At 36.3% G+C, this 16462-nt stretch overlaps 1 protein-coding gene across 7 annotated transcripts in view; it reads left to right on the top strand.

Annotated features, from left to right (window-relative positions):
• ASH1L (ASH1 like histone lysine methyltransferase) overlaps positions 1–16462 on the top strand; it is a 182927-nt gene that overhangs the window by 39304 nt on the left and 127161 nt on the right. The gene's annotated exons all lie outside the window — the stretch shown is intronic.

Raw genomic sequence — 16462 nt, 5'->3', positions numbered from 1 at the left:
CCATTCATCTTATTAAATGTCAAACAAAAACTTTTAAGTATTTTACCACAACACTGAGTGGTAAACTAAGCTGTCTGTAGTATCTCCATTTAAAAACAAGGGAACATGCTCTTAGTTTAAGAAAATATTTTTAGTTGTCAAACACCTTTTGAAAGCATTTAATACATCTTAATGACTATCCCTTAAAAGGGGGTACCAGATGAACCCAAGTGAAAGGATTTTATTGTTAGTACTGTGGGGTATTGTGTTTCTCATATTACCTGTGCCCTGTGGGCTGCCTGCCATCTCTGAGTGCATTTTTTTCTTATGCCAACTATGAAAGGGTCCAGAATGCAAGTCCACATTATCCCACTGCTACCCTTCCACTCCCAATTTCTTGTTGACAAAAGCTATTCAAGCAAGAAGACCTGATTGTATATAGATATCTCTAAGTCCTGCTATGATGGATTCTGTTTTCTTACCTTTATTTTGATTGTTTAGTTTGGAAGCTGCTTGAACTAGAGGTATTTTGTAGTAGAGAAGAGAACAATTGGCACAAAGTGCAGCTTCTCCATGGCAGCGGCAATTATGCAAATTATCCTGGATTTTTACAGTTTAGTAAAGCCTTTTTTCTTCATTTACATACACAAAACAAACAGCTAAGGGGCTTTGATCTGTCCTAAAGCTTTGGATATAAAACAAGGTGCCACTCTTTTCCCAAAATAACTTCTGTTACGGAAGTGTAGGCTCCCTTAAATGGAGGAGAGAAGCAGATCTTTTCTACTGGGCTGTGCAGCCTCTGCTATAAATGTGACAGGAAGATTAAAACTACCGTAATTAGTTTAATCAGGTTCATCCTCAATTCTTGCTTTCATTATGTAGTGGGAACTTCTCTAATCAGTGCTGCATTTGGCTGATTGAACAGTTCACTTTCTCTTATAGTGTAGAATGTAAGGGATATCTGCTTGCATCTGTATTGTGGTTTGTTTTAATGGTGTACATAATGAGGTATGGTGAATGTGAATGTTTCTCATTTCTTTGTTGATCTTGCTAATGGAAAAAGTCATTATTGAACCAAATTGTTTGAAGGCATAGCTTCTTTAGTCCCAGAGAATTAAGTCTAAATGTCATCATTTTGACTCGCTGATTCTCAAACTGCTTTTTATGGTTGTCTATCTGTGTCTTTGTTCATTTTAATGATTGTAAATCACTCCAGAGGTGCTCATATACAGACTGCTCAATAAGTGCACATAATTAATTCTAAGATACAGCTCTATGGAAATGAATGAAGATTTTGGGGGAGACATCAGAATTAAAGGCCCTATAAGTTCATTAATAGGGAGATAAGGTTGAATACATGGTGAAAGAGAAGTTGTTTTCCTGTCTGACCTTACTTTGTGAGTCAAAATCACTGGGTACATAGTTCTAAATTGTGCCTCTTTTCACAACTAGTTAGAAATGGGGAGGAATCCTGAGAGAAAAACTATGGATTAAATCATATATGTGCCGGCTGGGCACGGTGGCTCACGCCTGTAATCCTAGCCCTCTGGGAGGCCGAGGCCAGTGGATTGCTCGAGGTCAGGAGTTTGAGAGCAGCCTGAGCGAGACCCCGTCTCTACTAAAAATAGAAAGAAATTATATGGACAACTAAAAAAATATATATAGAAAAAATTAGCTGGGCATGGTGGCGCATGCCTGTAGTCCCAGCTACTCAAGAGGCTGAGGCAGTAGGATCGCCTAAGCCCAGGAGTTTGAGGTTGCTTTGAGCTAGGCTGACGCCACGGCACTCACTCTAGCCCAGGCAACAAAGTGAGACTCTGTTTCAAAAAAAAAAAAAAATCATATATGTGCTATTGCAGTGATTTTTTTCATGTCAGGAATAGAATAAGTATATAAAGAACCTGAAGACTTCTTGTCCTCTGCTGCTAATAACTGGGACAAATTGGAACCTTATGTTTTTTCCTTACTTTAAATTAAATAGCAAGTAGAGGCTGGTGCAGTGGCTGAAATCTGTAATCCCAGCTACTTGGGAGGCCGAGGCAGGAGTATCACTTGAGCCTAGGAGTTCAAGCTATGATCACACCCCTGCACTCCAGCCTGGGAGACAGATTAAGGCCCTGTCTCTAAAGCAGATATACATGTATACATAAATAAATAGCAAAAAGAGCTTTTTGCTGGTGAAAGTTTATATCACATGATAATTTCTGTATTATTATTGCTGTTGTTTTGTTATAATATTTTTTCAAGGAATTAAACTTCCTTTAGTGATATGTTTTGGCTTATGCTTGATCACAATGAAGATAATATGAAGAGAATGAGACTAGAGCTTAGGTTTCAGTTTCGAATACAAAATTCAAGTCTAGCACTGATGGTTTTGTAATTTAAGAAAAGCCATTATGGTTTGCTTTTGAAAAGAAAATATTTGGTAATTTTCTATTAAAATGCTTGGTTTATGGGTGTATTTTCTCAAGCCCTCTTGAGAACTTGTCCCTTCCCCACCAAATGCTTGGTTTAATTATCTATATATTTAATTTTATTTAACATTTTTGTTTAGCGTTCTTTTTTACTCCTGTTCTCAGATGTTTTGGTTTTCTTTTGATTATATGCCACAATCTGAAGCTTTGTACTTTTCTTGAAAATGTTCCCTGAATATTTCAGAAGCAGACTTAAGATTCTTGCCCATAGTTATATTTCTAATTTCTAACATTTTTGTAGGTAACTTATATTTCATATAATCATTTGGTAAAAATTTGTCTGTAAACCTTTTATCTGGGAACATTGCAATGGAGATGTATATAATTGGCTTGCAAGATGATAAAATTGTGTGTTACTTTTCATCTGCATCTCAGGTTTCTTTGCATGCACACTGGTTTCAATATCTGCCCGGTAATAGAATGATAGGAAGAACTTTTCAGTAGGTATCATATAAAGAATATATGTACTCCTAAAATACATCATAGTAGTTACTTTTTTAGGGGGTGCCAATGAACTACTTTTAATAAGTCTTCATATGTTGGTATTGTTATCTACAGAGTGTAATATTAAAGCTTTCCTTTGTTCAGGCACTCTTTTCTAACATTTTATAATGGCTAGCTCTTCCTTTATATTTAACTTTCTTTTTTTTCCCCCCAATCATGCACAATTGTGTTAGTGGGATAAATTTAAATTTCATCAATTTAAATACGTGGCAAGTTAATATAAATCTCAAGCATATTAAGTATGATGAAAAATAACCTACTGAAATTCTGCTTATAAACATTAATTCTGTAAGTGAAATTCTAGGCTATAATTATTCACTAAACTCCCAACTTGGGGGGTATGAACAAAACATCCTATTCTTAGGATTCCCAAATCACTCAGAGCCATTATTTTGTTCTATTGTTTGTATCAATTGAATGACTATTTTAGTTTATTTTTCTTTTCTTTACTGATTTTCCATTCTATATGATTTTTTTTCTCAATCACATTCACTCTGTTGTTAGGGGATATGAGATGCAGATATCTTTGGCCAAACAAAGCAGGAGTTCAGTGTTACTTATCATCCTGTGCTGTCAAGCATGCATGCTTTTACATATCTAAATGTCTGATGTGCAAGACACACAAAGTAGCATATTTAATGATATCATTAACACTTTGTACAAAGCAGAATGAGATTTAGAACAAGTGTTTTACTGTATATTCTCAAAGGAACTTTGAACCTTGGAATTGCTTTTCTTGTTTCTTTGTTTGTTTTGAGACCAGGTCTGGTTCTGTTGCCTGGGCTAGAATGTAGTGGTGTCATCATAGCTTACTGCAACTTCAGACCCCTGGGCTCAAGCGATCCTCCTGCCTAGGTCTACCAAATAGCTGGGACTACAAGTGCACACCACCATGCCCAGCCCAAAATATATGTGTATTTTTATAGAGACTGGGTCTCCCTATTGCCCAGGTTGGTCTTGAACTCTTGGCCTCAGGTGATCTTCCCAAAGCTGTGGTTGCAGGCGTGAGCCACAGCACCCTACCCCTGTACTTTGGGGGGAAAAAAACCCTGTAAAATAATTTAAAGAGGTTTATTCTGAGCCAGTGTGAGTGACCGTGGCCTGGGCATTCGGAAATCCAAGAATCTTTGAGTAAGTGGCTCCGAGGCATTCAAGTTACAGTTTGGTTTTACACATTTTAGGGAGACAGGAATTGCAGATAAAATCGTAAATCAGTATATGGAAGGCATACATTGGTTTGGCTGGAAAAGGTGGCGGCTTACAGGTTATAGGTGGGTTCAGAAAGTCTTTGATTTGTAATTGGTTAAGAAATAAAGCTTTGCCTAAAGGCTTGGAATCAGAAGAAAGGAATGTTTTTAAGTTAAGAACAAGCCACAATATACCACCTAAGAGTGATCTGTTGGCAAATTGATGGCCTACAGGCATGACTTCACCTTTGCCTTGGATGGCCTTAGGTATTGTTTGTAATTTAGAATCTTATTTCTACAAAGAGTCGGTTTTATCATTCTTATGAAGTCTGCTTTAACCATGAATACTGGTGTGTCTAAACTCCAAGAGGGAGAGGGTATCAGGAGGCATGGCCTACCTTCCATTCATGGCTGGGAAGTCAGTTTTAAGGTTTTTCTGAGGTGCCCTTGGCCAACAAGGAGGCCGTTCAGTAGATGGGGGGACTTAGGATTTTAATTTTATTTTACACATTCATAGCTTGGATAATTCTCAACAATCTTTTGACATCAGTTACTAAAAATGATTAGCAGTCTTTGTAGAAATACTTCAGCAAGCTTATTCAAATTTTATGCCTCATAGAATCATATCAATAAAGACTTTAAGAATTCTTGCAATCAGGGTGTCAGCTGGAAAAAAAAAGAAAAGACTTTAAGAATTCAATGTTTTTGTTTGGAGCCGAGAATACACTTTATTTTATATATTTTTTCCTCTAACATTTTCTTCTTTTTAAGATGCTGTTCTTTATTATGTCCATATCCAAGGTGATTGATTATAGCTAAGGATTATTTATTTTGGAGTTCTCTTGTGAAATTTTGAGCTAGGTAGGTATTTTGCTTTCAGTTGCTTTCGATTAAGTTTCAAATAATGTGAAGAATTCCCAAATAGGAATTTTTTTTTGTTTTGTTTTTTTGTTTGTTTTTTTAGGAATTTTTCTTGAAAGACTCAAAGATTAAAGAAAATGAAATACTTCATTTAAAGGCTAATATGTATAATATGATTTAAGCTACTACACTAAAATTCTGTGAAGGTTAGAATCAATGATATAAATGCAGTTTTTATTGTTCTGTCTTATGATAAATCTATCAGCATTTATATGCTTAAACGTAAGATAATGTTCACACTGATTTAGATAATGTACTTTTTTTTTGAGACATAGTCTCACTCTGTTGCCCAGGCTAGAGTGCTGTGGCATCAGCCTAGCTCACAGCAACCTCAAACTCCTGGGCTCAAGCGATCCTTCTGCCTCAGCCTCCCAAGTAGCTGGGACTACAGGCATATGCCACCGTGTCCAGCTAATTTTTTCTATATATATTTTTAGTTGTCCATATAATTTCTTTCTATTTTTAGTAGAGGTGGGTCTCGCCTTTGCTCAGGCTGGTCTCGAACTCCTGAGCTCAAACGATCCACCCGCCTCGGCCTCCCAGAGTGCTAGGATTACAGGCATGAGCCACTGTGCCCAGCCGATTATGTACTTTTGATATTTGTGTTGTCAGACTGTTTCCTTATTTATTTGATATTATTTTAGGACATGAAATTAGCAGCTTTTATAATCATGACTATTTCAGCATTTCATTTTTGCAATAATACAAATACCTCAACTTATTCATTGAATTTCATCACAGGCTCATGAAGAAAGTCTTTGCTCCGTGTTTCAAATAAAATGTTTACCTTTATTTCAAAGTGAATATTAAAATAATTACCATAAACTGAAATAATTACCATAAACTCAAATGACATGTCTTGTTTATATTCCTGACAATGTTAAACTGATTATAATTGGTAGTAATCTATTGTATCAAGTTGATTATTCACAAGTTTTGTGATTCCAGAAATGACGTGGAAGGAAGTAAGCATTTAGTTGACTTTCCTGAGATTGAAGCCAAACATATTAGTAAATATATGCTTTCAAGTGTGAATTCATAATGTTTTAAAAGGAGTTACTTAAAAATATATTTTGTAACTTTTATTTTTTATATCTCCCTGTTTGTAATTTTTACTTTAATTTGATTCTCTGAATATATTTGTAGAGGTCTCATTTGTGATTGTCTTTATTCTCCTGTGCTTCTTGGCAGTCACTCATATTAATGGCAAACTCTGCAAACCCTGTTTTTGAACTTACTTTCTCTACTAGTGAGTTGCATGTTCTTTTCTTGTTCTTCTGTTTTAATTTATGATATAAGTTGTCTGTTCAAATCTTTGTTCATGTTTATGTTGGGATACTATATTTTTCTTGTTATTGTTTTAAGGCTACACCTCAGTCTTTCCTTTTTACGTACTTTTGGATACCTTCTTTGCAGAAAAATTCCCCATCCCAGAGATGATTTAAAAATATACCTACTTGTATTTTTTATAATTTTTTTTTTTTTTTTTGAGACAGAATCTCACTTTGTTGCCCGGGCTAGAGTGAGTGCCGTGGCGTCAGCCTAGCTCACAGCAACCTCAAACTCCTGGGCTTAAGCGATCCTACTGCCTCAGCCTCCCGAGTAGCTGGGACTACAGGCATGCGCCACCATGCCCGGCTAATTTTTTCTGTATATATTTTTAGTTGTCCATATAATTTCTTTCTATTTTTAGTAGAGACGGGGTCTCGCTCAGGCTGGTCTCAAACTCCTGACCTCGAGCGATCCACCGGCCTCGGCCTCCCAGAGTGCTAGGATTACAGGCGTGAGCCACCACACCCGGCCTATTTTTTATAATTTTTTAAAAAGGGGGGGTAGGGATTGTGAGTAGTGGTGTCCAGTTGCCTTGTTTCTTTTGGTTGAGACGGAGTCTCACTCTGCTGCCTGGGTAGAGTACAGTGGCGTGATTGTAGCTCACTGCAACCTCCAGCTCCTGGGCTCTAAGCCATCCTTCTGCCTCAGCCTCCCAGGTAGCTGGGACTACAGGTGTGGGCCACAACACCCTACTGGGGTTTTTTTTCTTTCTTTTTGGTGGGAGGGTTTCACTGTTGCTCAGGCTGGTCTTGAACTTCTGAGCTCAAGCCTCAAGCAGTCCTCCTGCCTTGGCCTCCCAGAGTGCTAGAATTACAGGTGTGAGCCACTGTGCCTGACCTACCTACATTTTATTCTAAGCCCACTCATGGTGGGAAATTGGAACTAGGATTCTTCAGATGAATGTAGAATTAAAAATTATAAAACAAACAAGAAAATTATCCATCCTGAGCAGTAACAGTCAGCAGGTGCAACTAGCACTGTCATTAAACTCTGCAAGAACTTCAAATAATAGAATTTTTGGATAAATATAAAATGATTGTATTTGAAATGCTAGAGACTTGAAGGAATATAAACAAGGGTAAGAATAAGCCTATTTAAAAAATTACTGGGAAGATTTTCAAAAGAAGCCAGTGAGCAAGAGTGAGACCTGTCTCTACAGAAAAATAGAAAAATTAGCCTGGCAGCCCACACTTGTAGTCTCAGGTATTCAGGAGGTTGAGGCAGGAGGATCACCTAAGCCCAGGAGTTTAAGGTTGCTGTGAGCTTTGATGAGGCCATTGTGCTCTAGCCTGGATGGCAAAGTGAGACCCTATCTCAAAAAAAGATACAAAGGAGGCCAGTGAAATATATTTTCTAGAAATGAAAAATATATTTTCTTTATGAAATATGCATTCATTGAAATTTTAAACCTTAATGAATAATAGTTGATTTATCTAACTTAGATGTAGCTGTGAAGAGAATACTCAGCTGTAAAATAGCGTAGACAAAATTGCCTCATATGTAGCAGAGCCAGAGGTGCCCAATATGGTAGAAAAAATGAGAAGACAGAGGTTAGTAAGAGTAGTCTAATATGTTCTAACTGGAGTTCTGAAAAATAGGGAGAATGTAGGAGATGTAAAATTTGAAAAGACAATTTTCTAGAATTGATGATTCAGGAAGAACAAATTCTGAGAAGGATTGATAAAACTGTATCTATACTGAGACATCTTAGCAAATCTGTATATATCAAAGATGACAAAATTCAAAGCAGCAAGTGAGAATTAGACAAAAGAATGATACTTTAATATCAGGCTTCTCAACATCAACCGAAGAAAAGTTAGGAAATAAAAATTATATTTTGAAGATGCTCAGAGAAAATACCTGTTAATTTATAACAGGGCTTCCCCAGTTGACATGCTTTGGCAGAAGGTATTGCAGATGTAGCATGGATATTATTTCCAAATATGTTGCTAGTGATTACAAAAACTTAAAACAATCACCTCTATAAAACAAAAGATGAAGCAACAATACAAGAGTATAGGAAACAGATGAGATACCTGAAGGCAATGAAACAAGAAATGTAACATCCTAGTATACAAGTGGAAGAAAACAGATAACAGTGAAATTAGAAGCAGCATGTGTGAAAACATTGGGGTGGGGGGAGGAACAAAATGGCAATAAACAAACTTAAAAGGTTGGTATAGATGTGATATATATGGAAAAAAGGGGAAGAAATACACACGATGTCTTCAAAGAGGAAGGCAGAAATTTTGGCTTAGATCAACTTTTAAAGACTTAATTTAAGGACATTTTTAGAAATAATGGGAAATTTATTTTTTAGAGGCAGGATCACACTATTTCACCAAGGTTGGAGTGCAGTAGTGCCATTGATCATAGCTCATTGCAACTTTGAACTCCTGGGTACAAGTGATCCTCCCACCGCAGCCTCTTGACTGCTGGGTGTTTCACTACGCCCAGGTAATTTTGTAAAAAATTTTTGTAGAGATGGGATCTTGTTCTATTGCCCAGACTGGTCTTGAACTCTTGGCATCAAGTGATCCTCCACCTAGAAATCTCAAAGTCCTAGGATTATAGGCATGAGCCACTGGGCCCAGCCAGGAAATTTAAATTCATAGATTAAAAGGCCATACACCAGGTCTCATGTAACATTAATAGAGGATGTTTGTCATGGAAACAACAGTTGTTTTTTTTTAGATTTCATCAGTAAAGCTAAGAATTTGTGAACCAAAGGATCAAGTCACCTCTGGGGGATAAAATTCACAATGTTCTCAACATCAAAATTAAGAACCAAGTAACAATGGAGTAGCGTCCATAATGTCCTCAAATAAGACAGTCATCCTATGCCAAAAGGATATTGACAGATGTTTTTCAACATTTGAATTCAGAGAATTATTTTTCTCATTTCTTTAAGAAATTTAAGAAGACAACCTTCAGTCTTTTTTGTTAGCCAACCAAAAGAATGGAAAGTCTAAAATGAAGAGTTGGTTTTGTAAATTAGCCAAAATTGGAGAAGAGAGAAGAAAATGAAGAAGTAGTTGCAATATATATTGATTTCTTCATTTATTATGGTAAGGATTATACAATGTCATTTGAAGTGCTTGAAACTGATATACATACAATATAATAAAAAACTTATATAATTATGTAATTGGATAATGAAGTATGAACAGGAGTAAGAGCATGCTCATTTAATCACTGCTAATAATGGGGAGTCAGCAAATATTTAAGGGCAAGGGCATTATAACTTACCCTTTTGTATTTCCCTAGAATAAAAGCATGCACCTTCCAGGTTTTTATATGAAAAGAATAAGAACATTACACGTAGTAAAAAATTTTTTTAGGCTGTGAAAGGTTAAAATGTAATCAATAGATGATCGTGGTCAGGTGAGGTGGCTCATGCCTGTAATCCTAGCACTCTGAGAGGCCGAGGAGGGAGGATCACTTGAGGTCTAGAGTTCAAGACAGCCTGAGCAAGAGAGAGACCCTGTCTCTACAAAAAGTAGAAAAATTAGCCAGGCATGGATGTACGTGCCTATAGTCCCAGCTACTTGGGAGGCTGGGGCAGAAAGATCGCTTGAGCCCAGGAGTTTGCGGTTGCAGTGAGCTATGATGACACTACTGCACTCTAGCTGGGTCCCTGTTGCAAAAAAGAAAAAAAAAAAAAAAATATATATATATATATATATATCATATATATAAATGGTGTGATATTAGTCTATTAGGATTGCCATAACAAAATACCACAGACTGGGTGACTTAAACAACAAAAATTTATTTTCTCACAGTTATAGAGGCTGGAAGTCCAAGATCAAGGTGCTGTCAGGGTTAGTTCCTGATGAGGCCTCTTCTTCCTGGTTTATAGTAGCTATGTCCTTGCTATGCCTGGGTGGGACATGGGGGATTGATAGATATCTCAGGTCTCTCTTCCTCCTCTTATATCAGTTCTATGGGATTAGGGCTCCACCTTTGTGACCTTGTTTAACCATAACTACCTTCTTAGAGGCTCTGTCTCTTAATACACATTGGGGTTTAGGACTTCAGTATGTGAATTTGTTGGGGGGAGGGACATACAAATCAGTCCATAAGAGAGGGATACTCACAAAAATTGAACATATGGTAAGCTGCTACCAGATGTAAAAACGAATATTCTCTTACCATGATGCACTAAAAGTAGAAATTAATAAAAACAAACACCAAAAAGACCCTACTTCCTGGAAATTCCCAAAACCCCAGATTTTCTGGAAAATAACAAATTTTGGTTTTCAGGTAACTGCTATATTAAAAGGCAGGGTACCTTTAAGTATTAATAAAAGGGCAAGGAATGAAAATGTATTACGTAAATCATTCAGCTCAATAAGAGAACAAAATACTCCTAATAAAGGAGAAGTAAATGATCCTAAAAAAAGAGGACTGTTTAAAATGATGAAATGAATTAGAAAACAAAGATAATAACTACCCAAATATTGGTTCTTTTATGGGGAAATGAACATATAATTTTACTTAGCAAATATAATCTGGAAATTAAGAAAAACAAGGGGAAATATAGATACATAAAATGAGAAGTGCTAAAAGGCAAATAACTCCAGATACAGAAGTGAAAAGAGACTTATGAGAAATTTGTGTTTAATTATGTGCAAATAAATTTGAAAGTGTGGCTGACACAGATTTTTTTTTTTTTTTTGAGACAGAGTCTCGCTTTGTTGCCCAGGCTAGAATGAGTGCCGTGGCGTCAGCCTAGCTCACAGCAACCTCAGCCTCCCAAGTAGCGGGGACTACAGGCATATGCCACTATGCCCGGCTAATTTTTTCTATATAGATTTTTAGTTGGCCAGATAATTTCTTTCTAGTTTTAGTAGAGATGGGGTCTCGCTGTTGCTCAGGCTGGTCTCGAACTCCTGACCTCGAGCAATCCACCCGCCTCGGCCTCCCGGAGGGCTAGGATTACAGGCGTGAGCCACCGCGCCCGGCCCATGACACAGATTTTTTTTAAAAGACAAGATAATTTACTAAATCTGAGTACAGTATTCCTAGGAAAATATAACTGACCAGTCATCACAAATGTAATGAAGTCTTTGAAAAAGCTACTACTGTTACCCAAAAAACCTGGTCTAGATGACTTTAATTATACAAAACCTTTAGAATACATAGAATTGCAAAGTTATTTAAACATTTTCAGAGAATAAGGAAGGAAAGTGAGCAGCATGATATTAATCCTAAAAGCCTACAAAGAAAAAAAAAAGGAAACTAAAAAACTTGCTTGAGCAAAAATTCAGATTCTGCTATGGCTAAGGTTCATTTTAATTTATTTTTAGATATAATATACAAAAGGACTTAAACGTATCTCAAGCTAATTATCTAATTTGGTGAAATACAGACTAAATATGCTTTAAATTTTATGGAAACAAGTTTGTAAATATTCATATACCCCTTTTTTTGAGACAGGGTCTTGGTCTGTCACCCAGGCTGAAGTACAATGGTGTCATCATAGCTCACTGCAACCTCAAACTTCTGGGCTCAAGGAATCCTCCTGCTTCAGCCTCATGAGTAGCTGGGACTACATGGTGCATGCCATCATGCCTGGCTAATTTTTTTTTTTTTTTTTAAGAATGGGGTTTCGTGATGTTGTTCAAGCTGGTCTTGAACTCCTTGCCTCAAACGATCTTCCTGCCTCCCAAGTGCCAGGATTACAGGCATGAGCCACCGTGCCTGGCCGATATTCATATATCTTTACAAAATGTTGTGATAGCTCTGTGCTTGTCTTTTTGAGGCATTCATTCATGTTATTAACAACAGCTAGCTGAGGCTGGAAATCTGTGGCTTTAATTATACTCTTCTGAGTTAAAGAATATTGACTTAAAATTTTCTTATCCACATATTTAGGTATAGTGATACAAAATGGTAAATAAAATATCAACATACAGTTTCAGTAGCACATTAAAAGAGCTGTGCATTATAAAAGGGTAACAACAAGAATCATCGTTATGGTGATGGAACTGTTCTGTATCTCCACTGTGGTCATGGGTAGATACATGAACTACATAGGTAATAACATTGTATAGAACTAAACACACATACACAAATGAGTACATGTGAAATTGGGGAAATCTAAATAAGATTAGTGGACTGTATAAATATCTTGGTTGTGATATTGTACTATGATATTACAAGGTGTTATCATTTGGTGGTACTAGGTAAAGGGTACACTCCATCTCTCTATATGTAGTACAACTACAAGTGAATCAACAATTATCTCAAGTGAAATGCAATGTTTACTTTTTAATAAACACTGTCTACCATTATAAATTGTGATTTCCCCCTCCCCAGAATCCAAGGGATTACAATACTAGGAAATCTGTTACTGTAATTATGTCAATAGCTAAAAAGGAAACAGGTTGCTACTTCCTTTTACGTACATATTATATGTATATAAAAATATAATGCATATGTGTTCATCTATGTTGATGCTAAATGGGATGAGTTACCACTGTTTTTAATGTTACTGAGTGACTAATGTAATTAGAAAAGAGATATTAGAAAGATAAAAACAAAAAGTATATAAGATTGTTACTTGGAAATGATAATACATAGACTGTAATCCCAAGGGAATCAGTCAGAACACAGAATTCAGTGAAGGGATTTACTATTAGTATAATAAATTGGAAATCAATAGACTTCATATATATATATAATTAGAAGATAAAGCGGAACAAAGAATTCTATTATAAAAGAGATGAAATATCTAGGAATAAACTATAACGGCTGATGATATACATGAAGAAAGCTTCAGAACATGACTGAGACTTGAACAAACAGAAAAGCTTAAAATGTTTTTGAATAAGAAGACACTGGCACGGTGTGGTGGCTCATGCAAACATATAAACCAAGAGAAATATCAGGAAAGTAATTTTAATATTTGACAAAAGAGAATGCAAGATGAAAAATAGAAAAGACAAAGAAGGATATAATACAAGAAAATACAAACACCATGAACATAAAATCACCTACTAATAAAACCTCAAAACATAAACAGCTGGGCCAGGCGTGGTAGTTCACGCCTATAATCCTAGCACTTTGGGAGGTTGAGGTAGGGGTATTGCCTGTGGCCAGGAGTTCAAGACCAGCCTAAGCAAGAGAGAAAGCATTTGTACAAAAAATAGAAAAATCAGCCGGGCATGGTAACATGTGCCTGTAGTCCCAGCTACTTGAGAGGCGAAGGAGTGATGGCTTGAGCCCAGAAATTTGAAGCTGCTGAGGCTATGATGATGGCACTGCCACAGAGCGAGACCTTGTCTTGAAAAACAACCAATATAATGATAATTCTTCCAAGGTTTACCTGAAAAAATTTTTTTAATGTGGTAAAGTGAACAAAACATGACATTTGCCATTTTGACCATTTTTTTTTTTTTAGTGTATAGTTTGGTGGCATTAAATGCATTCACATTATTTTGTAGCCATCACCATCCATTCATCTTCAGAAGTTTTTCATCTTCCTTAAATGAATTTCTTTCTTTCCTTCTTTTCTTTTTCTTCTTCTTTTTTTGCTTCCTCTACATGCCAGAACTTAACTGAATTTCTATAGCCATTAAATAGTAACTCCCCCTTCTCCCAACTAGCCCCTGGCAACCACCATTGTGTTTTCTATCTATGAATTTGACTGCTACCTCATATATAAGTGGAATCATACAATGATTGTCCTTTGGTTATTGGCTTGTTTCACTAGGCATAATTTCTTCATGATTTATCCATGTTGTAGTTGTAGCTTATGTCAGAATTTTCTTTTATGGCTGAATAATATTCCATTGTATGTATACCTGACCCTTAACACAGACTACAGACTCCTCATGCAGTCAAAAATCTGAGTATAACTTTTGACTCCCCCAGAACTTAACTACTAATAACCTGTTATTGATCAGAAGCCTTACCAATGACATGAACCATTGATTAACACGTTTTGTATTATATATATTACATAATATGTTCTTACAATAAAGTAAGCTTGAGAAAAGACGATGTTATTTAGAAAATCATAAGGAAGAAAAATAAATATACTATTCATTAAGCGGGGATCATCATCAAGGTCTTCATTCATCTTCCTTGTCTTTACACTGAGTAGGCTGAGGCGGAAGAGGAGGGGTTGGTCTTGTTGTCTCAGGGGTGGCAGAGGCAGAACTAAATCTCCATATAAGTGGACCCATACAGTTCAAAACCCCTATTGTTCAAGGGTCAACTGCATACACCACATATTATATATAGGTGGTTTATATATGGGTTGCTTCCAGCTTTTGGCTGTTGTGACTAATGCTGCTATAAACATGGATGCACAAATATCTGTTCCAGGTACTGCTTTCACTTCTTTTGGGTATCTAGAAATTTGACAATCAAAATTTTAAGAAAAGACCAGGCGCAGTGGCTCACGCCTGTAATCCTAGCACTCTGGGAGGCCGAGGTGGGTGGATCGCTCAAGGTCAGGAGTTCGAGACCAGCCTGAGCAAGAATGAGACCCCCGTCTCTACTAAAAAATAGAAAGAAATTATCTGGCCAGCTAAAATATATATAGAAAAAATTAGCCGGGCATGGTGGCGCATGCCTGTAGTCCCAGCTACCCGGGAGGCTGAGGCAGTAGGATCCCTTAAGCCCAGGAGTTTGAGGTTGCTGTGAGCTAGGCTAATGCCACGGCACTCACTCTAGCCGGGCAACACAGCAAGACTCTGTCTCAAAAAAAAAAAAAAAAAAATTTAAGAAAAGTTTTTTTGGGACTAGATAAGGTACTTGTTAAGGGTTATATGGAAAAATAAGCAGGAGTAGCCAAGACATTCCTGAAAAGAATGATACCATGTAGGAATCGGGCTACTTAGATAATAAAATAAAGTTAAAATGATTAGAACATTGTGGTGCATGGATAGATAAAATTAATGACCCTGAATAGAAAAACTAGCAGTAGACCCAAGTATATACGCGGATTTGTTACATGAGAAATGTAGCATTTCACATCAGAAGATAAAGGATGAAATTATTCAGTAAATTCTGTTAGAACTAGGTAGCTGTGTAGTAGATTTTATTAACATATTCCCATGTACACATATAGATCGATATATAAAACTTCATCTTTTTTTTTCACTGCTATATTTCCTTTGAGAATACAAAGCTGCCATTATTTTCCACATTTAGAAAAAACTATAGTTATACACCACACAACATCATTTGGGTCAATAACGGTGGTCCCATGAGATTATAAGGGAGAGGAATATTCCTGTCACCTGACCCTGTGTAGGTCTAGGCTAATGTGTGTGTTTGTATCTTAGTTTTTAACAAAAAAGTTTAAAAAGTAAAAAAAAAAAAAAACAAAAAAAATTTAAAGTAGAACAAAACTTAGAATACTTTTATACTGTTGTGATTGTGTTTGTGTTTTAGATTAAATGTTATTACGAAAGAGTTAAAAAACTTAAAAGTTAATAAAGTAAGCTAAGGTTAATTCATTATTGAAGAAAGAAAAAAATTTTAATACGTTTAAGGTAGCCTAAGTGTGCAGTATTTATAAAGTCAACACTAGTGTATAGTGATGTTCTAGGCCTTCACATTCACTGGGCACTCACTCACTGACTCACCCTGAGCAACTTCCAGTCCTGTGAGCTCCATTCATGGTAAGTGTCCTATATAGGTGTACCATTTTTTATCTTTTATACCATATTGGTATTGTACCTTTTCTATGTTTAGATAAGTGAATACTTACCATTGTATTACAATTGCCTATAGTATTCAGTACAGTAACATGCTGTACAGGTTTGTAGCATTAGGAGCAATAGGCTATACCATACAACGTAGGTGTATAGTAGGCTATACCATCTAGGTTTGTGTAAGTACATTCTATGATGTTTATAAAACAATGAAATCACCTAAAGACACATTTCTCAGAACTTATCTCTATCCTTAGGTGATGCATGACTGTACTTTGATACCACTTTATCTTCTAGCTATGACCCCATTTCTCTCTTTTCCTTGCTATTTACTTTTTAGATTTTTCTCTACGCATTCTCTTTTAAACCCAGTCCATTTGAACAGGTTTTT

The sequence above is a fragment of the Lemur catta genome, chromosome 3 (genome assembly GCF_020740605.2).
Source record: "Lemur catta isolate mLemCat1 chromosome 3, mLemCat1.pri, whole genome shotgun sequence".
NCBI classification, from domain to species: Eukaryota; Metazoa; Chordata; class Mammalia; order Primates; family Lemuridae; genus Lemur; species Lemur catta.
This window is presented reverse-complemented; position numbering and strand designations above follow the sequence as displayed.